At 36.0% G+C, this 24,803-nt stretch overlaps 1 protein-coding gene across 1 annotated transcript in view; it reads left to right on the top strand.

Annotated features, from left to right (window-relative positions):
* Positions 1-164: 164 nt before the first annotated feature.
* Positions 165-24,803, top strand: part of NIPBL (NIPBL cohesin loading factor) — a 188,411-nt gene continuing 163,772 nt past the window's right edge. The window contains exon 1 of the mRNA XM_040630495.1: positions 165-506. The gene's annotated coding sequence lies outside the window, so the exon portion shown is untranslated. The remainder of the gene's footprint in view (positions 507-24,803) is intronic.

Here is a 24,803-nt window from a genome sequence, read left to right as displayed (position 1 = left end):
CGGCGGCAGCGGCGGTGGCGGAAGTGGAGTGGGGAAGAGGGGGTGGTTGTTAGTGTTTGGCGCCGGCGGAGGGAGTCATTCCTGCAGCTGCACTTCCGGTCGGCATTTTGTTCTGAGAGGGAGAGACGGAACGAGAGAGAGACACACACAGGGCTCCTTCCCCCGCCCTCCCCCCCCGTCGGTACCGACTCACCCGACACCACCAAGCCGCAGGGAGGGACGCCCCCGCCGACAGGAGGATTGGTTCCCGGGCCGGCGGCGATGCCCCCCCGGTAGCTCGGGCCCCCGGTCGGGTGTTTGTGAGTGTTTCTATGTGGGAGAAGGAGGAGGAGGAGGAAGAAGAAGCAGCGATTTGTCTTCTCGGCTGGTCTCCCCCCGGCTCTACATGTTCCCCGCACTGAGGAGACGGAAGAGGAGCCGTAGCCACCCCCCCTCCCGGCCCGGATTATAGTCTCTCGCCACAGCGGCCTCGGCCTCCCCTTGGATTCAGACGCCGATTCGCCCAGGTAAATTCCTGCTCTTTATTTCGGCGGCGGCGGCGGCGGCGCCAGGTCCTCAGCGTCTCTCCTCCTCGCTCCCCTCCCCGCCGTTTCCTTAGCGGCCCCAGGTCTCCTCCACGGGCGAGTCTAGAGTTCGCTCCTCTCTGGTGGCAGCCGCCCTGGGTGGCGGTGGTTTTGTACTCTCTCCCGGCCGGCTCCGGTGGCGGGGACTGGGCTCCTGCCGGGCGGCCGGGGAGGCGTAGGCCCGGCGGAGAGTGCAGGCCGCGGGCCAGCGGAATCTACTTGAGCTCGGGGATTAGGAGAGCTCCGGGCTGAGCGGAGCTACTGCTGGTCGGTGACAGGCCTCGCCCGGGAGAAGAGCCGTAGCTAGTGAGGAGGCGGAAACAATACAACTAACAGCAAATGTGCCCTGGTCGTCCCCATATTTACAACTTTCCTGGTCCGGGAGTGGGGAACGTCCCAGTGAAACAAACAACCCCCCTTCTTCCCCCTGTGACCCCATGAAGGGAGGAAGTAGTTTCAGTTAGTGAGACAAATGTAAATACTCAGACAAGGATCCAGTGGTAATTCTTGCCTTGTGTAAAACTTGTTTGGACGTTAGAAAGTTAATAAAGACTCATTTTCTTTTTTTAAAGAATTAAATTGCCCACATGAATATTTAATATAGAAAGCCGTAGTGTGGTAGACAGTGCATATCCCCCCCCCCACCAAGAGCTTTTATGTTGTTGTTTGACAGTGTGTGTTGCACATGGACTTTTTATTCAAAGGCAAGTGTAAAGTACTTGACAGGTTTACCCTGCCACTTTAGATTTGTGTGCGTTATATAAGGACAATTTTAAACGACTATACATAAAATACTCAGGTACTTCCTGATCTAAGCGTGTAGACGCATAAAAAGAATATTAAATGTTCTGAGAATTGTACCGAGGTACAGGTAAAACCAATTTTCTTTAAAAGCATAGAAATTAAGTTATGCTTAAAATCCCAGGGAGGTTAAAAAAAAATGTAGAAGGTGCCATCCTTTCATGTCAGGGCAGATCTTCTTGAGGTCCCAGGATTGTCATTGGCTGTTTGTGCCCATGATGTTTGACTGTGTAATGAGAGAGGTGTCATTTTAATAGGTCAAATGTATCTGTAAATGCTAGAGAAAAATATCAGTTCTGCCTTAACAAATTCTAGTTTACGAATAAGTTAAGTGTCCAGAGCTTGTTTATTGAGGCATTGGTAAGGTAGGTTGGTATAAGGGAAAAACAATCAATTTAAAAGTCCTCAGCCATACAAATTGCACAGAAAAAATAAATGTACCTGGCATTAGACTATTTTGATACTTTGTCTCGTATTCACTGAAGGAAAACTTTCACTGGTTAGAATGAAGCAACACTGATCAACAAAGTCCCTTGTTTTACTAATGGGTGTTACATTGGTTCGGATTTTTTTGTGTCTCATTAAATTATTATTGCCATTGTAGAGTAAGTAACTTTTCTGAAGGTTATTTTTGAGTTTAGCCCCCTGCTTAAAATAAATTGTTCTACGTTTCCAGCAAACGTATGGATAAATGTTAAAAAGAGTGAAGTTAATATAGCTGTCACGTACTAGGCATGTTTTTAATGCTATAAATCCGTGTAGTAGTCAGTAGCGTGTCCGTGATTTGTATTGGTCAGGGAGCAGTTTGAATTTTAAAAAGCCTGAAGCTCCTGCTGAGCCCCAATCCCGGCCTCCCTCCCTCCCACTAATCTCCCATTCCTGTCTTTGTGCTGCCTGCTCCTGTTAGACACTGTTTGCTACAGGGCCTCAGGCCTACACTGGGTGGGGGGCAGACGAATGGGGGCTTGTTGGGGGGAGGGAATACAGAAGGGAGGAACACTTCACATCTTGAGCAGAGGGTTTGGGACTTGGGGGGGGGGGCGCGGGTAAGGGTTTCAATATAAATGTTTGAAAGGCCCTCATATGAACCTGTGATGCCTTTACAACTTTTATTTAAATAAAATACGGAGACGTATGTCAAAGGATGAACATATTTTTACTAAAGGTAATGGAAAAGAGGAGTTCTGCTTGCTTAGTTTTCATCAACAGAAGCAACTTATTTTTAGAGTTCTGTAGTTAAAGGGAGCTTTCTTACACAGATGTTTGAATCAGTGTATTAGATACCTGTTTATGTGATTGATTTTTTTTCTTGTGACTTTGTAATTAAAGTGAATTAGTTCTCACTAGATCTTATTTTCCCAATTCTACATATTTAGTGTTTTGTAGGTAATATAGGTTGTGTGGTAGCTTTCATTAAGATAGTATAAACATTAAAATAAATTGAAAATATGTGTGTTTGGTCCAAACCAATTATATGGGTTATTTTTAAAGGAGGAGTCATTGTAAAGCTCAAAAAAACCCTAAACTTGAACTTTAAAATTTTTGACAACTTATTTGGAAGGAATAATTTGTTTTTCCCTAGAGATTATAAATACTGTGCTCTATCTCCCCTGTATTGGTTGTATTGGTTGTATGAATAGTCACCAGTGGCTATTTTTGTATTTCTGCTGTTTTTTTTTTTTTTTATTTTGAAGGAATAATTTGTTTTTCCCTAGAGATTATAAATACTGTGCTCTATCTCCCCTGTATTGGTTGTATTGGTTGTATGAATAGTCACCAGTGGCTATTTTTGTATTTCTGCTGTTTTTTTTTTTTTTAATTTAGTGAAAGAAGTGTTCCAGTAATCTTGTAATGTTAGTTATATTATTTGGAGACATAATTTCTAGTATTATTCAACAGTGTGGTTTATTGTTTCTCTCAAGTCTACAGAGATACAATAACTTAAAATAATTAAGAAGGCAGCTTTAAAGTAGTGAAAGCCTAGTAAATCAAATCAAAATTGAATATTAAATACTTCATTATTTTTAGTGTTTTGAGAAGAGTATATAGGATGCTTCTTGGAATCATTCAACAATTTGTTTACTAAAGTTATTGGAAAGCATTTCGAACCTGTGCTAGGGATCATTATGATACTGCCCCCTTTAAGAAGAAAAAAGTTGTATTTGAAGAAAGACTGTCTATTTCAGATTATTTTTGGGGATGGAAAGTGAAAGTTTTTATTATGGTAGTAAACTGAGTTTTGTTTTTTTTGCATAGCGGTCATTATTAAATTTCAGAAATATAATGAGCAAAGCTATACCAATTCAAATATGAAATCTTTTTTATTTGGAGCCAGACTGACCAACTGAAACATGTATTTTCTAAAACTACTATATGTATTTCAGATTTAATTTTTTGTAGTAATCCCTCATCAGACTGCTATAGAAACATTTGAACCCACCTAGTTCATACTTTGGCATACCTTATATTTATGTAAAAATTAATAATACGAGAGTAGATAAAAACTAAAGAGTTTGATTTTTATATAATTTCATTTAATTTTCCCCACCCCATTGCTTATTAGGAAAAGGATAATATGTGAGTAATTCTGGAATTTTAAAATACGATTTTAGTTTTTTGCGGAGTGATTGGGAAGACTGAGGTAAATAAAAATTCCTTTTAGAGAAGTGTAACTTCAGTGCTGTTGATTACATTTATTTGCTATAAAATGAATTGGAAATTACTGACTAGAAATTTTATAGAAACCTGGTAATGAACTGTTTAGTTGAAGATACTTATTTCAATATTCTGAGCATATTAAGTTGGCTTTGGTGGTAATTTATGGTATGATATAGCCTTTAAAAATCATTTCAAAATATACTTTTTAAGCACAGCTTTTCTATTTTTAGCAGTTGTCATTTATGATTATTCTTTGAATTTTTAAAATGGTTCTTTTTCAAGGTGACCTGAGTTCATTTTTAAATATTCCCATTTCCCTGTGAGAGAAGTGACCGGCATGATTTCCATTTTTTGATGAAAAACTTGATACTCAGAGGCCACGTGATTTGTGTAGATTCACGTAATGAGTGAGAATAAGGGATTCTCTTGCTCTTACTGTTTTTTTATTTAATTATGCTACTTTAAGGAAAGTGTGAGCCCTGGTCGTGAAGCTAGGTATTACTATTGCTCAGTATTGACACTGATACATACATCAGAGTCCAAGGTGCTTTTCCCTCTTCTTTTAGGAAGCTGTGAAACTTGTCTCTTAATTATGTTTTCCTGGTATGAAAATAGTACTTTTACATTAGAAATCCTGACCTTGTGTGTATGTTTGGTGTCTGAATGATTGAATTTATTTACATTATGTTCCTCCTTAAGAATGTAAATCAATTAGCTATATTTGTAGTAAATATATAGTGACTCCTGAAAGTGTTTTTATAGAGTGGAATTTTAGTGTTTCTAGTTGATTTAAAAGCAATTTTAAAAATACCATGTCTCGGGGCACCCGGGTAGCTCAGTGGGTTAAGTGTCTGCCTTCGGCTCAGGTCATGCTCCCAGGGTCCTGGGATCAAGTCCTGCATCCAGCTGCTTGATCAGCGGGGAGTCTGCTTCTCTCTCTGCCTGCTGCTCCCCCTGCTTGTGTGCACACACGCACACGCTCTCTCTCTCTCTGACAAATAAATAATATCTTTAAAAAGAAATAATAAATAAAAATACCATGTCTCTTACAGTCATCATTGTAATTTTAAGAAGTGTATTATGTGCTCAGAATTTTTTACCCAAGTAAGTAATAAAAGTGATTTTAGATATTTGTCTTCATATTATCTTGTTTGGTGTAAATCTAGGGTCAGTTTTAATGAATTGAGTTTTGTCAGAATGCATTGTTTTAAGGCATATTTTTTTTCTATTTCCAAAGTGATACTATTAGGATAGATTATTTTTAATATAGCATTGACAGCTACATAAGATTTTGAGACGTTATTATGTGCCAGAAATTGTGTTAAGTATGCCCCCCATAATATTATCTCATTTAAAATAAGAAGCTCAGGAAATAGAAACAATAATCCACAATTTACAGATTAAGAAACTGAGGCTGGAAAGGTTAGAAAATTGCCCGTTGTCTTATAATTAGTAAATGATCAGTCTGGTTTATATTTTTTCATAAGGATTTAGGATTCCACATTTCTAGTTTTAATAAAGTCTTCATTTTTTTGGTTGTTCAGTTAACTCAATACTTACAAGTCATGTACAGTCAAGGAACCTGTGTACTGTGGGCAAAGAACTAAAATAGAATTTAGAGTGTATATTCTGTATATAATATTTTTGAAATCATCAAAACTTTACTGTCTTATATTTTAGTGTTCAGCAATCTGTGTAATTTTTACTTTTTTTAAGTTTTTTATTTTTATTGAGTTGAAATTGTCAAAGCATCAATTTCTAGAAAGGGAAAATTCAGCTTTAGAGAGTGACTTCATTCATAGAAATGTATATGACCAATTGTAATATAGTAGATGAATCTGTAAATTAGTATAATTTTTTAAAATCCTAGTGTTTCTATAGCCAAAGAATATTAATCCTTTCTAAGTCATCAACTTGGGAAGCTGTGCGCTTATTCTAGAGCTTTTGCCATATAATCTTACGGGGATTCTTTAGTGAATATCTTTAGAGCCTTTGAGATAGTCTTTTGGGGGGGGGTCCTTAATGGCAAGGGTGAATTTGAGCTTTAGAGATAGTAACCAGCAATTTAGAACTTAGTTTAGGAAAACTGAGATTTAATAAGATCTTTTTTTGTGTTAGACACTATTGAGTGGGTTACGTTTGTAATATGTGATATTATTGAGTGATTTACATCTACCATGAATCTTCAAGGTATATAATATGAGTCTGGTTGTGTTTATTATTCTAAGATACTTGAGAAAACTGAGGTACAGAATGATTAAACGATTAGCCGAAGGTCCCATAGCTAACAAGTGGAAGAAAGTAGAGGAAGGACACCAAAGTTGATACTTTACTTATCAGCCTTAACCACTACACTGTATATCATGATTTGAACCTCTTAGCTACCCAGAGCGGTTAGTGATGTGTTCTTGTTTTACAGACAAGGAAATTGAGGCTTATCATGTTTAAGAACCTAGTCCAGGGTGGCAAATCTAGCAGGTGTTAGAGGTAGGACTCCAACCTAATGTGTCTAATTCTAAAACATCTTTTCCATTCTGTCACCTTGCCTCTTCAAGATTTATAATATACTTTTTGATGAAAAGGGTAGACTTCGTTATAAAGCAGTGACTTTTTATGTCTTATAAAGAGGAATTCTAGGGGTGCCTGGGTGGCTCAGTTGTTGAGCGTCTGCCTTCGGCTCAGGTGGGATCAAGCCCCACATTGGGCTCCCTGCTCAGCAGGAAGCCTGCTTCTCCCTCTCCCACTCCCCCTGCTTGTGTTCCTTCTCTCGCTGTTTCTGTCAAATAAATAAATAAAATCTTAAAAAAAAAAGAGGAATTCTAATGTTTTGGTTATAGATGATTGTCATTTGACTATAGTCTTTTCTGTAAAGTACCTTTGTTAGTTTACACCTCATAATATACAAAATGTATACACAAATATGCGTATAAGTAGGATATTTATTTTTAAATATATGCATGCTGTGTTTATGGAATTGGCAAAATATGGAAAAGGCACTTTCTTTTTCATAATATTGCGATTCAGTTATTTCTTATAAAAATGTCAAGCATTAAAAAATATTCCAAAGAATACATTAAACTTCCAACGTAGTCTGTGTAGATAAATTGCTTTGCCATCTTACGTGTATGTATCATCAGTTAACATGAACGTACCAAACTTTTCAAGTGTTCTTTTGTACGTATTTGCCTTTTGGCAGAAAGGAAAAACATTTTCAGTATGCAGAAACATGGAATTAGTATTAATTTATTTACTAAAATAATTTTTTATACCTGGTCTGTGAGTGGACGTTTTGAGAAGTAACACAGGTGAGATTTTTACCTCTCCTGAAAAATTCAGAAGCTATGACATAATTTTGAAATACCCAGTTCCTTTTTGTTGCACTTATTTGGGTCATTTGTACTTCTCAATTCTTTGGTCTTATGCTGATGAGATGTATACTTGTTTTAATAGGAGTACTGTTTTTTAACAAGTTGTTGATTCTATGTACCTTAAAAACGTACAGTGCTTGAAACACTAATGAATTATTAAACTTAAAATATAGTTTACACTAAAAATATTAATCTTTATGATTTTATATTTAATTTTTTTTAATTTTTTAATTTGCAAAACAAAAATGTCCTTGAAATTAATCCTAATAAGGAAAATAGATTACTGACTTTTGTGAATACTTCTACTGGCAACCTTTTCAAGAATTTTAAACTAGCTTTTAGTTGTCTTTATCTGATAGGTTGTGGCTTCCACCTAAAGAAATTGATGTTCAGAGTTAGGCTATATGTAATTTAGTTTTTCTTTGGTAATGACCAAGTTGATATTTTATATGAGTGTAAATTGGACATAGCTCCCTTTACTTTTTAAAATACCATTCTTAAAAAATTGATGCACATGGCAGGATTTTTCCCCCACAGTTTTGCCTATGTCTCAGAAAACTCTAAAGTTGAAAGTTGAAATGTAATGCCCTAAAAGCTACTGTTATCATTCTTTCCCCTTTGAGAAAAGAATAAGAATCCAGTGTTTACGCCATAACCTACCTTCAGGTTATCTTGAAAGACATACATGACATATGCTTTTAATTTAACTCTATTAATCTTTTTACTCTTTTCTCTTTCCCTTTACTTATGTATTTCTTCCCATCTCTGTCAATGTCCTAAGCAAAAAAAATTTTATAGCATAGTGAATACAGGTGGTGGTGTTAATGTGGATGGTTCTATAATGTATTATTTTCCTTGATGAAACATTGAGTAGTTTGAAAGTCCTCAAATTCTGAGATCTTTGTAAGTTCAAAATGCTAGTGAGAAAGTATTTATATTAACTGTGAAAACATATATTTGTGTAGCAACCTGCTTTCTTCTGTAGACATGTGTTACTTCTCAAAACATCCACTCACAGACCAGGAGTTTCTTGTAAGGAGAAGGAGAAAGCATGGCCTTTTTTTGTGAAAGTTTCTCTGGTTATTCCATGTCATAACGTCAGTCAGCTTTTTACTTGTATCTCTTTGATAAAATTATTTGTGCCTGTGTCTGTAAGCCATACTAAGCCACCAGCTATCTGAGAGCAGGGAGACTTGTATTATTTTCATCTTTATATCTGTAATACCATCACAGTGTTTTCCTGTTTTGCAAGTATTCAGTACATATTTATTGAACTGATTGATTTAAATTGAGCTATATAATTCCTAAAGATACATTTGTAAATCTAAGATTAGTAAGTGGCAAGTATATGTTTGTGCTAATTTTGAAATATAATTTTCTTCGATATATATGTGTTCTTAAGGCTTCTTTCTTCTTGGGTAAGACCATTTTATTTACATACATCCCAACAATGCACACACAACAACTTGCGTGTAAAAATAAATCAAAAAGAAAAACTCAAAACAGAGTTCCTTTTTTAGCTGGTAGTAAGGACTGTAAAGTATATGAAGGGCTTTTTGTTTTGGTCCCTTGGACAGTAGAATCAAAGGAATAAGATACTGAGGGAAGGTATCCAAACATTTTCTTGTTTTAAGCTCAAGATTGATATATTATACTTTTAATTTTCTTTGCTAATTTATGCACTGCATGTAACAATGTAGAGAAGTTAACTGTAATCTGAAATACAGTACATTAAAAATGCTATTCATGGGTGCCTGCGTGGCTCAGTTGGTTAAGCATCTGCCTTCAGCTCAGGTCATGATCCCAGGGTCCTGGGATTGAGCCCCGTGTGTATGTGGAGAGGGGGGGTCCCTACTCAAGTGGGGAGTCTGCTTCTCCCTCTCCCTCTGCCTCCCCCCCCCGCTTGTGCTCTCTCTCTCATTCACTCTCTGTCAAATAAATAAAATCTTTTTTAAAAAATGTTATTCATATAAAATAGTGCTATTCACATAAAATTTTAGATGACTGAAGTTTTTTAAAAATTTAAGTAAAGCTTATTGAAGTGTAATCTACACAGTAAAGTCAGTTTTAGGTACACAATTTGATGAGTTTTGACAAACATGTTCAATCTTGCAACCTCCACCACAATCAAAACATAGAATGTTTTCATCACCCCAGAAAGTTGCCTTATGTCCTTTTGTAATCAGTTTCCTACCCCTGTTCCAGCCCCTGGCAACCACATGTAATTTCTGTCTTCATAGTTCTGTCTTTTCTAGAATGTCATATAAATGGAATCGTACAGTATGTAGGCTTCTGTGATATGTTTCTTTTGCTTAGCATAAGGCTTTTGAGATTCATCCATGTAGTTGCGTGTATTAGTAGTTTGTTGGCGACTGCATTTTGAAATTGAATTAGAATACCCTTTAACTTTGATACTACTGTCAAAAAAACCTGAACAACTTTAGATATTTCTCTCAGATCTTGGAGCTGCTTTACTATTGGACATAATGTTACTTGCCCATTTTTACCCCTCAGCTTCAAAAAATTTGTAATTTACATTATTAGTAAGTGGCATTTATTTATATAGTTCATTCTGTCAGGTTAGATGCTCCACCAACCAGGTAAAATAGACATTGCCCTCTTTTTCATCACAATTAAAATAGATGGCATCACATATTTTGAACATCTAGCACATAGAAACTGGAATAAGAAATGGTACAATAATAACTCACCAAAAATTGAGTTCACTTTTTTAAGTTTAATGTTTGTTGTTTATACTAAAAATAGAGCATCAGTTATAGTGAAGAACAGTTAGTGCCTCTCTTTTAATGCTTAAAGTTAGAGACGCAGTGCTGTTTACTGAAAGTTGGGGCAGATAATGAATAAAGGACCATTTTCTGGTTATTTTATTTGACCACCTTTTTTGTTTTTTTGCCACTCCCTTTTTGAAACCTCTTCCCCCCTTGGGTTCAGGGATATCTGTCTCTTACTTTTCTTCCCCTGTATATTTGACCTCTCATTTGTAGACTCTTGCTAGTTCTTCCTCCTCTGCCCACCCCTTAAATATTGGTATTCCCAGGGTGGTTCTTAAGCCTTCCTTCTGTTGTCCTTTCCTGTTGATCTCATCTGTTCATATGACTTGTTACATGTTTGTTACCTGTGTGCTGATGACTCACAGATCTATCTCCAGAATGATATATTTCTCTTTGAGACAGATCCATCTGTCTACCAGGCACCTCCTGATGTCCCTATAACTACTGTAAATTCAAAAGTATACAAATCTGAATTCATCCCTCAGTTGTTCCCTGCTCTTACCATTCTCCCCCCCAAAAAGAAAGAAATCAATTCTACAACTATGTGAAGTAGGTGAATGTTTCCACCATCACCTCAGCTCCTAAACTGAAAACTTGGTGATAATGCTTGACCCTTTTCCTTTACTGTACCTTCAGCCCGGTTGTTCACCCAGTCCTGACGTTCATGACACCTCTGACTATCACTTCAGTCCATCCCTCCTCTACTGTTTTTGATTCATAGAGTGGGCGTGTGTATACAGCTTGTCAGTTGGAGTAACTTCTAGCATTCTAAGAAGACTTAGAGGCAGTTGTGAAAGATGTGTTTAGTGTTAGTATATTTTTTATATGCTTGGACTTTGGTATTTAAAATTAAGGTATATACATGGTGCCTGGGTGGTTCAGTTGGAAGAGTGTGTGACTCAAGCCCCACATTGGGTATAGAGGTTACTAAAAAAATTTTTTTAAATAAAATTGAGGTGTGATCTTTATCAACATTCATGCTTCATAGCCTAAATGAGACTGTCTTCTGTACACATTTCCACTATATCTAAAATCTAGGGCTTCTGACTTACAGTGCAGTATAGCAGCTAGAACAGTTTGCTGCCTTTATCCTTTTAGAGTACTATAATTCATACATGTGTGCATTCATTTCAATACTGTGTTCATGTGTTGAGCAGAGTCAGAGTTGAGAGGAAAATGGGAGTGTAGGAGGAAAGGGTAAAGGAAGGGCTTTTAAATTAACTTTCCTATACTATGGAAACAAGTTCATTTGAATAACTTTCACTTTTACTGCAGATAACAGAAAACTAAAGAAACAAATACAGTGGGATATGATGCCATTCAGTTGCTAGGCATTCAAATGTTTTTAGTGGCAAGAGTCAGATATGTTATAACTGTATTACTTGTTCGTGAAGTTATTGGTGGTGGTTCTGTATAACCTTACAATGTTTCTTCCTTAGAATAAGAAGTTATTCTCTTCACTCCCCATTTGAACAAAAGGGTCTGCTTAGAATTATTGGTTTCAGTGATCCTGAATATCTTTTGTAAAGGACATAATACAATGTGATGCTATCTTGAAAAACAAAATAAACCTGTCTTCACTATATCTAGAATTTATAACTAAAATAATGGGTGCTGTATTTTGCTCCAGCACTAATTACCATGTTTTTGAGAAAATGGGATCAATCTAAAGGTAGTTTATAAAGGCTGATAGGAGAACCCTGTCTTTGTTGAGTCTTTGGTACCTTGTGCATAGCAACCACTCAACAACTGTTGAATAAATGAATTTAAATTATATTTTAGTTTTGGGACGCAGGACTAATTGGAGTGACAGAAGATAGGTGGGGCATGTTAAACCTGAGTAAGTTGGATGGAAGAAAGAAAGCACAAAGCCAGAAAAGGTCAGACAACGTTTAAAGCAAAAACTAGTATAATTTAGTTAATTGTTTATATTTGGGTAATTACATTTACTTAGCTGGATAAGAGAAAAATCTGTATACAGGTGTTTTGGATTCTTTCTACTCTTATATTCTTGCTTCAGCTTTGCTTCTGGTTTCAGGTATTGCCTCTGTACTTCCATCTTCACTGCTAAGGGACAAATTTATAGGTTCAAGGCTAAAATGACCTGCAAAATCCAGATATACATATTCAGAATTGAGAATTGGTGGGAAAGGGAGAGAAGTGTAGTTTTTCAGTCTTTTCCAGTTACTCAAGCAAGGTTTGTAGTGTATGTCAGAGTGCCATTGCATGTCTTCAGTATTCAGATGAAGAGGCCTAAAAACTAGAATTCAAAATGACTTAACAATTTGCAGCAAGTTTGTTTGTGACTGTCCTAGGATACAGTACAGTATCTGAATCTCTAATATGCTGTCTGTCTGTTGAGCCATGCTGCTGCCTACATGAATTATCATACGATTTTAGTGGTTCTGATTGTTTTCAACTAGTAGATAGCCACCAGAATTTTAGTGTTCGTTATAAAGACTTCATAGTACATCAATTCTCTATTCCCTTAGTTTTTTTGGAAAATAAAACTACTTACAGTTTTCTGGTATGCTAAGTGAGGCTAAATTGTGGAATTTACAACTTAGAAGAACTTCAAAGTTAAAGACTTCCTTTTTTTTTTTTTTCAATTATAGAAGCAGTGCAGAAAAAACTACATGGTATTTGGAAAATAGGGAAAATATCTATAATCTCATATTTTAAGTTTTTCCTAGTAGGTGTTTAATAAAAATATTTATATGAATGTAATTTTAGTTAAATATGTATTCATGGTAAAATTATACGTACATAGTCCTGTTTTCTCAAGGTTGTCTCATGAAGATTTTCTTCATTTCCTATGTAGTGTTCATAATTATTTAAAATATTATTCTGGGGCACCCGGCTGGCTCAGTCAGAGGACATGTGACTCTTGATCTTGGGGGTTGTGAGTTTGAGCTCCATGTGGGGTGTAGAGATTACGGAAATAATAATTTTTTAAAAACTTTTAAAAAGTCACCCAATAGTTTTGTCAGAGGATGAACCATAATTTCCTTAGTCATTCTGTTGGACGTTTTATTTGCCCTCACTTTTTTCTGTATAAAAATAAGGCAGTAGAACATCTTTATATGTACTGCCCCCCCTCCCCCGGAGGTTTTATTCACTTAGAGTTAGAATCCCTTAAGTGGAAGTTGGGCCAAAAGTTTGAACATTTCTGTGGCTCTTAATGTGTATTTCCAATAATAATAATAATATGTATTTCCATAATCTTTATTATCCTTCATGTTTTAATTCAGTAAATGCATTTTTTCTTATAGATGCTAATTCTCTATTAAGATTATTCTTAGGCTGTTAACTGCTCCTTTTCCCCACTGTTGTGGGTATGATCTCTTTTCTAGATATTTTTGAACTTCTTGATGATGAAAATCATAGGCTTTTTCAAACTGGGTGTATCATTTGGAGGTATATAGTGAAATTAGCATAGAATCGAATCTAAGCTAGCTGCTACCCAAGTGACATTTAGGCCAGTCATTAAGCTCTTTTCTTCAACTGTAACCTGAAGGGGTTCTCGGTTGGTCTCAGGTTTTAGGATTTTTATGGACAAAGCAAAAGGAAAAAGAAAAGGAACTTAGATAAATGAAAAGAGGGAGTAGTTCCTAGAAATAAAGTTGCAGTTGAAGGATCATCAGTCTTTTATTAGCAGGAAAAAAAAATGGTAAGGAGATTTCTAGATCGGAACATACTAAAAAGAAAAGTAAATTTTTAGGTAGGTACTACTACTTACTCTTAATATTTGAGGCATGAAATATCTAGTGTGGGGAGGGTCAGAGGGAGAGGAAGAGAGAGAATCTTAAGCAGGCTGCATGCCTAACATGGACCGTGATGCAGGGCTCAATCTCAGGAACCCGAGATCATGACCTGAGCCCAAATCAAGAGTCAGATGCTTAACCAACTGAGCCACCCAGGTGCCCCCTGGGATTTTAAAGTCTAATATAGACAGATAAAGATTATATTACAATATCAAGAATGACTAAGAGAGGAGCGCTGAGAGGAATCACCTAATTTAGACTAGAAATGAGGGTTAAACTAAGTTTTGAAAGCCATTAATTAGACTTGGGAGCCTAGGGGGCTGGGGCAACAGTTCGATTTTGGAAACTGCGGATGCTCAGATTATTGGAACAGAAGGCTGGAAAAGGAGCATGCAATAAATATTTGAAACTACAGAGAGGGATAGAGTCCACATTATGAAGGAATGTATGTGCTTTTACAAACTCTGCATTTTACTTGAAAAGCATTGGGGAACCAAGAAATTATTTAGTAATGAGGTATGTTTTGTATTTGAAAAGTATTCTTTTGGCAGCAATACAGAGATTAGATAGTAGGCAGAGAAAAGAAGGCTAGGGAAGCTATTTAGGTATTGATGAGGTCCTCAGTTAAGACAGTGAGAATGTGGAGGAGGAAATTTATAAAAAATGTTAAGGAAGTAGCCTGCGTACAACTTGGTATTTTTATGTAGGTAGATTGGGTAATGGAGAATGAAAATAGTCAAAGATGCTTCCTTGATTCTCAAGTTTCATACTTGTGGGGCTTGGAATGTGGAAGTTCCATACACTTATGTCAGGAATATAGGAGAAAGTTTTAAGAATTGCACAGTGGTAATGTGGAAGAAGGGAGGGAGGTGATAAACTGCAGTTTTAGGCATGTCAAGTTTAACCGACCTATGGCACATTCACGTGTAAGGTGGATATGGGAGTCTAAATACTTCAGGTCTTTAGAGCTCAGAAGACATTAGGCTTTTCTTTGTCAAAGTACATAATTATGAATTGGTCTGTTAGAGGATTATTTTCATGAGAAAGACATTTCTAAATCTATGTTGACTCTTTAAAAGGACATATAAAATTTAACTTTAAAACCATGTTGAAATCCTAGGATTCCTTTGTTTTCTCACCTAAGAATATCCAGTATAATAATCATTTTATTATTATAGTTCTGGTATTAATATACAAATTAGAATTAGCACATAGCTTTTAAAGCCAACATAAGTTAAATGACTTTTGACTGCCTATGAATAAGAATACGGTCTACCCAGAGAAAGACAAATACTATATGATTTCACTTTTATGTGGAATCTAAAAAACAAAATAAATGAATAAACAAACAAAGCAGGGACAGACCCACACATATGGAGAACAAACTGACGGTTGCCAGAGGGGAGGGGAGATGGGGGGATGGACAAAATGAGTGAAAGTGAGTGGGAAATACAAGCTTCTGGTTATGGAATGAATGTACCGGAATAAAAGGTACAGTATAGGGAATATAGTCAGTGGTATTATATTAGTGTTGTATGGTGACAGATGGTAGCTACGCTTGGGGTGAACATAGCATGATGTATAAACTTGTTGAATCTCTATGTTGTATATCGGAAACTATGTAACATTGTATGTCAACTATACTTCAATAAAAAACAATTTTTAATGGAAAAAGATACAAACAGGAATACAGTCTATGAAACACTATATCACTTTTCATATTTTAGATAGAATGGATATTGAAAAATTTAGTGGCTTGGTCAAATTGTTGTAGACACTAATGGTTATTTTAAATGACATTCGGGGTGCCTGGGTGGCTCAGTCATTAAGCATCTGCCTTCTGCTCAGGTCATGATCCCAGAGTCCTGGGATGGAGCCCCGCATCGGGCTCCCCGCTCGGCAGGAAGCCTGCTTCTCCCTCTCCCACTCCCCCCTGCTTGTGTTCCCTCTCTCGCTGTATCTCTCTCTGTCAAATAAATAAAATCTTTAAAAAATAATGACTTTCAAGGCTGACCTAGAAGATCTCTCCAATCTTAAATCAGGGTTAAAAGTAGAATGGGTGATACCATGTGTTTTTGTTTTTGTTTTTTAAATCTTACTTGGTTTAAATTATCAGAAGAGAATAAGACCATTTTTTCTTGAGGTTTTGCTTTTCAGTGTATGGATCATATATTACTATGAACTTAGAATAACAAAATGAATGTTTTTGTATGACTGTTTTCTGTTGTACAAGGCTCTTCCTAGGGCCTACCTTCCAGCGTAATCAGAAGACTGCTTCTTGTGGTTAGTTTTATACTGAATCCACACACATAATGAGATCTTTTAGTGAGAACTATGTCACTTTCTCAGGGAGGGATTATCTTTACAAATATAATTAAAGTATATGCAGGAATAATTACAAAGGAATCAAATTGATTTATCAAAAATAATTGACCAGGTTTCATAATGTCAAAATAAAAATTCGTGCTTCCTAGAATTTAAGTACATTTAAGTAAATGTACTTTTTTTTGTTCTGTTTGATTTGGTTACAGAGGTGGCACACCAGAATCATCTAGGAAATTTTTTTAAACTATAACCCTTTTCTGGAGATGTAAAGTAAGTTTGTAAGTTTCTCTTTTAGTTCTTCTCTTAGGCTTTTTATTCATTCCGCAAGAATTTATTGAACATTATATGCTTAGCAATGAATTCTAGGCATTCATTGCCAGAATGAATGCCTAGAAAAAAAAATCTTAATAAAATAATCTTAATAAGGTATTAAGATTTTTTTTCAGCCTCCCTCCCAAATTTTACATGGCTGCCTAAAAGATCCCTCTTTTTTTTTTTTTTAAGATTTTATTTATTTATTTGACAGAGATAGAGACAGGCACCCCTAAAAGATCCCTCTTTTGTTCTATTCTGTAAAAATATTATTTGTGAAGCATAAAGGAGCAAGAAACTGGTGAGTGGAATTATTAGTAAATTAGAATGAAAAATAGAATGGAGAGATGTGTTGAGTCCTGAAGAATGGAGGGGAGTTGCTGGACACTAGAGAGGACATAGAATTGAGGAAAGAAGTTAGCGTAGCAGACACTATAAATGAATTTGGCAGAAGAATTGTTAAGAAATTGAAGTAAAGGGGGCGCCTGGGTGGCACAGCGGTTAAGCGTCTGCTTTCAGCTCAGGGCGTGATCCCGGCGTTGTGGGATCGAGCCCCACATCAGGCTCCTCCGCTATGAGCCTGCTTCTTCCTCTCCCACTCCCCCTGCTTGTGTTCCCTCTCTCGCTGGCTGTCTCTATCTCTGTTGAATAAATAAAATCTTAAAAAAAAAAAAAAAGGAAGTAAAAATTTTAAGATTTATTTGAGAGAGAAAGCACGCATTTGCACATGCGAGCGAGAGTGGGGAGGGGGCAGAGGGAGAAGCACTCTCTGTATGACAGTATACATATATGGATAGTATATACATATATATCCACTATATTTTGATAACTCATTTTGTGTTTTCTTGCTTTATACTTTTAAATCAGAACATTTATCTCCTTTTTTCTCCATCTATCCAAATCCTACCTTCTTTCTTTTGAGATATTACAGGTTTTTTTGTGATGATAGAGGGAGGGTAGCATAACAGAATTACCTAGGCTTTTTTTCCCCCCAAGCTTATAATACTTCCCCCCTTTTCTCCTGCCCCCCAGTTCATGTGATCACTTTCTTTTCTAATACATACTTGTGTGGCCGACTTAGTTATTTAAGTTATATGTTGACTTCTCACATTTTCTTATTATATATCAAGCTACAGTTTATTTTGTTTCATTTTATATTATTTGTATTATCTTCTCAATTAGATTGTAATCTTTTTGAGGACAGGATCTGCCTGTGGTACCTGGTAAAGTGTTTTGCCTGGAGTGGCCCTTAGTAAGTGTTTGCTGATAATGTATGTGGCTCATCTGAACTAGATTTAAAAGATTTGGAAAATATCTCACATTCTCACAAACCGTAAAATTCACTCTTTTAAATTGTGCAGTGGTAAAAATTCAATGGTTTTTAGTTTATTCATAAAGTTGTGCAACCATCATCACTGTCTAGTTTCCAGAATATTTCATCACTCAAAAAAGAAACCCCATACCCATTAGCAGTCACTCCCCGTTCTTCCCTTTTCCAGCCCTTGGCAACCAGTAATCTATCTTCTGTTGCTATAGATTTCCTTATTCATAAGTGGAATCCCACCCACGGTGTGGCCTGTTTGTATCTGGCTTCTTTCACTTCTATATTGTAGCATGTATCAGTACTTCATTTTTTATAGTCAAATAATATTCCATTGTATGGATGTACAACATTTTACTTAACGTTTTGGTAGTTGAGGGACATTTGGGTTGTTTTCACTTTTGGCTATTATGAATAATGCTGCTATAAACATTCATATACAAGTTTTTCTATGGGCATATGTTTTCACTTCGCCTGTGTAGATACATAGGAGTGAAATTTCTAGGGCATGTGCTAACTCTATAACTCTTTGCAGAACTGCCAGACTGTTTTCCAAAGAGGCTACATGATTTTTACAGTTCCATTTTCAGTGTTTGAGGTTTACACTTTTTCTGCATCCTCACCAATACGTATTATTCTGTGTGTGAGTGTAGCCATCCTAGTGGGTGTGCAGTAGTATCTCATTGTGGCTTGATTTCCATTTCCCTAATGACTAATGATATTGAGCATCTTTTCATTTGTATATTGGTCATTTATATATCTTCTTTGGAGAAGTGTCCTTCTCATCTTGCCCTTTTTTAAATTGGATTATCTGTGTTTTTATCCTTCAATTGTAAGTTTTTAATATATTCTGGATCCAGGTCCCTTATTAGATATATGATTTACAAATACATTCATTCTCTGGGTTATCTTGTCAGTTTCTTGATAGTGTCCTTTGAATCACAAAAGTTTTTTATTTTGATGGTGTCTGATTTATCTGGGTTTTTTGGGGGGGGGTTGTGTGTTTTTTTGTTTTTTGTTTGTTTGTTTGTTTTGGTTGATTGTGCTTTTGATGTCATATTTAAGAAGCTGCTGCCTAACCCAAGGTCATGAAGATTTATATCTATGTTTAGTTTTAGCTCTTAATTTAAGTCTCTGACCAAGTTCAAGTTAATTTTTTGCATGTGGTATCAGGTAAGGATATAACATCCTTCTTCTACATGTGACTATAAAGTTGTGCCATCAGTATTGAAAAGACTACTCTTTTCCCATCAAATGGCACTCTTTGTCAAAAATCAGCTGAATGAAAATACAAGAGTTTATTTCTGGACTCTCAATTTTATTCCATTCCATCCACTATAAGGGGTCTAACCTTATGCCAGTATCACAGTGTTTTAGTTCCTGTAGCTTTGTAGTAAGGTTTGAAGATAGGAAGTATAAATCCTCTAACTTTGTTCTTTTTCAAAATTTTTTTGGTGTTTTTGGATCTCTTGCATTTTCATAAGAATTTTAGCATCAGCTCGTTCATTTCTGCAAAATAGACAGCTGCAATTTTGTTAGGGATTACTCTGTCTATAGATTAATTTGGGGAATATTGCCATCTTAATTATATTAAGTCTTTCCGTCCATAAGTTTGGGGTGCCTTGTCAATTTTTTAGGCCATGATTTCTTTCACTGAAAATGTTTTGTAGTTTTCAGTGTACAAGTGTTGCATTTCTTTTGTTAATTTACTCCTAGGTATTTTTTTTCTTTTTGATGCTATTATAAATGGAATTTTGAAAGAATTTCATTTTGAGATTGTTTATTGGTAGTGTATGGCAGTACAGTTGATTTTTTTATTTAATGATCTTGCATCCTGCAAGAACTCTTTTATTAGTTCTGATTCATGCTCCTTTTTCTAAGGAGAATTTATGCTTGTTTTTTCAGTATTGTTCATTCTGCCCTTCTCCAGCCTTCCAACTACTACATGCTACAGGTAGTTTACAAGATAGAATTTTTCCTGCTTGTCCAATCTGGTGCCTTTATGACTTGGAAAAACTTGTGCACATATGAAAACTAAGATTAGATAGCTCAGAAGAAAAGTTGTGGTCATATTTTGTCAGAATTTTCATTTAGTGGTATCTGACTAGCATAGGATTAAAAATTGAGGAATTGTGGTCTAGGATTTAAAACAAATTATTTCACCTGTGGTAACAGCCAACTCAAATGTTTGTTGCAGAATAGATGCCTGTCTTAGCAATATGTATATATGGATGCAAAATAAAATTTCTTAGTAATTTCTAAAGTCTTCATCTTCCAAGAGTCAGTAAGTGATTTTCAGTAGTTTGTCTGGAAAGTTTAAGTTGTACAGGAAAAAGAGAAAAGAGTGACCAGGCACAGAGGGTGATGGGAGTAGGGAAAGAGGAGAGAGGCAAGGAGGCAAGATTAATAACTTGAGTTTTGTTAATACAGTATTATGATTTAAATAGATATCTGCTGATTGGAAACAAAAGAGGAAACAGCGATAATGGATTATTCCTCAAATTCAAACTTCTGTTTTTTAGTCTGAGTCAGAATTGAACCCAAATGGTAAATACATGTATAAAAAGATGTTCAACCTCACTAGCGGTTAGAGAAATGAGGAGGTATACTCTAGTTCACTTAATGATGTGTTCTTTTGATCAAAAGAGATTAAATAAGTGCAGAAGTACCCTAAAAGTGTGCTTATTTAATAAATTTTAGCTCCCTTTCTCACTAATGTTGGTCTTATCACTAACCTTTAGGTGTTATAATAGATGTAAAGATGGGTAGTTCTTTCTCTCCCTGTTTTTAAAATAAATATTGTTAAGAGCTTTCTATATATTATCATATTTAATTCTCCCAAAAAAATATCTTGGGATAGATGTTATTTGTGTTTCACAGGTGAGGAAATTGAAGCTTAGGAAGTCAAGGTTACACAGCTTGAAACAGGAAGAAGGCAGATTTTAACCCAAATTTTGTGATTCTAAAACCTGGGCTTGAACTCTTAATTGCTATACAAATACTGCTTGTCCACTCCCTTTGAGGAGCTAACACCCAGGTTGATAACATTATGCATAATACTAACTTGATCCTTAAACTATTAATAACTATTACATAATTTTAAAAGTGAATTTTTATTTTACTTTAGAAAATTTCAAGTCTTTGCTTTTGGAAATCAAATCAAGCATTTGACTATTCTTTTAATGTTGTTGTATTACCCAGTTGTTGTGGTTTCAAAAATTTCCTTGGTGCCCTCACTTTTGAAAAGTTGGTTCTTGAAACTTGTGGAGTAGGGCTTTGAGTCCAGAAGGTCATTGACAGACTCAGTAAAAGAGGAAGTCCTGGGAGAGCTCCTTGAATAATTTTAGGACTTCAAGAAGTTATAGCTTAGGGGGCACCTGGTCGGCTCAGTCGGTTAAGCGTTGGACTCTTGATTTTGGCTCAGGTCATGATCTCAGGGTCATGAGATCGAGCCCCAAGTGGGGTTCTGCACTCTGTGTGGAGTCTGCTTGAGATTCTCTCTCTCCCTCTCTGCACTTCCCCCTGCTCATGCTCTCTCTTTCTCTAAATTAATTTTAAAAATCTTAAAAAAAAAAAATGTTGTAGCTTAAAGAGAGGGTGGGCAAAAGTTGAGAAGAGTAAAATAACTCCAAGTTGTTTTCTCTGTCTTGAAGATTTCTGTTTTATCTTGGATCTTATCAGCATAGAAAAATAACAGGTGTAATGTGATTGCCTTATGGGTACTTAAAAATTAATGTGCATTGTATTTCTTTTTGATTGAACCTATATGGAAGTTTTATATCATTTTTTTTTTTTATGTGTGTGTTACACCTTTCTTGGAGAATCTAGTATTCAGTGCAGACCTTTTGTATTGAGTTTGGTTTGTTGCGTTTTGAACAGTAGGATTTTATAGAAGGAAACTCAGTTTTAAAAAAATCATCTAAAACTTTGGATGGTGTTGTGCCCTTTTAAAAATAAACTTTTAAATAGGTTTAAATAACCAATAATAGATTATTTCCAAAGGATTGCTTCTGAAATCTTGGGTCAGAGACGTGTTTAGCTCCTAGTTTTGTGAGCTATTTCAATTTTAAACCTAGTCACCCTTTTTATGATCATTTGTTTATTCATTTCAGACCACCTCTTTTTTCCTTTCTTCTTACAACAATAACTGCAAATCTCTTTCTTCATGCCCTTCAGAACATCCCTTCCTGCGTATATCAGCTTATTATTTTTAGTTCTTATTTTTTGTATTTTAGGCACAGAGTGAATTAAGGCTTTCTGCCTGAGTGCTGAATGTACACATATACAACACAAAGTTTAAAATCCTGCTAGTACTCAAAATCAGTCCTAGATTGTATTATCACAGGCTGCTGATCACGTTTTCAGTACCCTTTTTGGGGGGCATTATGGCAGACCAGGGTACTTGATGCCTTAATTGATAGTAAAATCACTTTTACTGTGTTTATAGAATCTAAAAGGAGCTAAACAAAGGAGAAAGGAGTCCTTTATGGTTTAGAAAAGAGAAGAATTCTTCACTAAAACCTTTAATAGCCTTATTCTTAATGATGATGATGATAGTAATAGCAATAATGGCTAATATTTTTTGAGCCCACTACTTTGAATATTTCAGTTGGTGTTATTTAATCCTCACTACAACCGTTTAAGGTCTACATATAATATTATCCCCACTCTACAAAGTAGAGAACTGATGCTTACAAAGAATGTGACTCACCCATGGGCTAATCTAGGGAAATCCCATAAGCAGTTCACAGTTGGCCTAATTAAAATGAATGTGTGCTTCCCCTAAGTTCAATTAGACTGTAAGCTCCCTGAGGTCAGTAATTTAATATAATGTTTATTGCTTTATTTCTGTTATTTAACAAAGGATTTGAGTATTGTAAAAGTGCCAGGCATATTGCATATGCTTGGGTTTTTTTTAATGAACAAATGAGGTTGCAGAGGCTGATTCATTAGCCTTAGCCATGAACCTTCTGGAGGGAATCCATACTAATCTCATTTGCGTTGCATGACTTACTCCTTTTCCTCGGACTATCATTTTTACTATCTCTGGCAGGGTACCTGGCAAGTTACTATTCATTTTTCAAGTTCCAGCATAATTTCATCTCTTCCGTGATGCCTTCTTGTCTCTTTTAGACAGGATTTGTTCTCTTTTCTACCCTCCCACTTTTTCCTTTAAAGTTTATTATAATACCTGTTATATCGTATTATAATTATCTTTTTCCCCTAGCCTGGGGATCCTTGATTGGTCAGGAGAGGGGGGTTGGTGGTGGACTGTGTCTTATTCATCTCAAAATCAACGTTAAGTACAGTTTTTGGTACTTTAAGTGCTCACTACATGTTGGGCTGAATGAATTCATACAAACAAGCTAAAAATAGACTTGTAGGTGAGTGTCGAGGCATTTTATTTCAGTGTTGTCCTCTGAATTACAGTCATTTGCTTTGTGATTTTAGGATACTCCTTAGGTTATGAAAGATCATTACTCTAGGCTGCTGTCTTTCAGAAATACTAATAGTTGAGGCGATCCTATAGCATCTCAAGATTGCTAGTAGAGTTTTCTGTGGAGTTCTCTGATGTCCTTATCCTTTGGGGAAAAAAATTTTAAGAAAGGAAGAAAAAACTTAATAAAAGATGTGATCGTAGATAAGCCAGATGTCTAAGAATGAACTATTATTTAAGAATTTGAGTATAGAAAGGAGCATATTAAATTCTAGGATTGTGGGGCTCCTGCCTGGCTCAATTGGAAGAGCATGTGACTCTTGATCTTGGGGTCAAAAGTTCGAGCCCCACACTCGGTGTAGAGATTACTAAAAACAAAACAAAACAAAAAAAAACTTTCAAAACAAAATTCTAGGATCCTTAAATACAGAGTATAAGTCAAAATTGTATGTGTTCTTATATATACCACATACTGTATAGGATTGTTCATGAGGTATGATAGAGGTGATATGAATAGAAGTGCTTATAAATAGGATAGTGCATATGTTTCTGCAAAAGGAATTTTGTTAAACTATTGGTATACTGTAAATTAAATGATTAACAGTCTTTTCAGATACTGTGTTATCAATTGTTATGTAACAACTTACCCCAAAACTTAGCAACTTAGAACAGTAAACATTTATTATCTCACTATTCTTGTGGGTCAGGAATCTGGGTGCAGCAGCATAGCTGGGTGTCCTCTAAACTCTGGTTGTCTCTCAAGGCTACAGTCTTCCTTTAGGGTATCTGTGAGAGCTGCAGTCATCACACACTGGAATTTAAATAAGGATTTGAGTATTGCAAAAGTAAAAAAGTTCAACAAAAATAAGAGCAGGATCCAAGTTGAGTTTTGTGGGTTTTTTTTTTTTTACATACTTTTAATGCTTAAAGGGTTAAGTTATGTAAAAATTATTAGTCAAGAATAGAGGTGGGGGCGCCTGGGCGGCATAGCGGTTAAGCTTCTGCCTTCGGCTCAGGGCGTGATCCCGGCGTTATGGGATCGAGCCCCACATCAGGCTCCTCCGCTACGAGCCTGCTTCTTCCTCTCCCACTCCCCCTGCTTGTGTTCCCTCCCTTGCTGGCTGTCTTTATCTCTGTCAAATAAATAAATAAAATCTTTAAAAAAAAAAAAAAAGAATAGAGGTATGTGGTTTTCCAGGACTTAGTTGGAAAAGGTAATGAGTGAATTTGAATAACTGAAGAGACAGTTTTACTAAAAAATGTATCTTCATGGGATAAGGTCATCTCTTGCTACTTATTTCTCATTTGTATGTTGGTTCTGATATGGAAGTCTTTTCCTATTTTAGGGAGATCCACTAATGGAGGATACTATTTGAAAATTTAGGACTTAATAGTGGGTGATGGAACAGGAAAACCTACAATTTGCATATAAGTTTAGGATTGGACTTGGTGTGGAATGAAT

This window comes from Ursus maritimus, unplaced genomic scaffold (genome assembly GCF_017311325.1).
Source record: "Ursus maritimus isolate PB19 unplaced genomic scaffold, ASM1731132v1 scaffold_15, whole genome shotgun sequence".
In the NCBI taxonomy this organism is placed as follows: Eukaryota; Metazoa; Chordata; class Mammalia; order Carnivora; family Ursidae; genus Ursus; species Ursus maritimus.
Note: the sequence above shows the minus strand (reverse complement) of the source record. Positions and strands in the feature narration are given on the sequence as shown.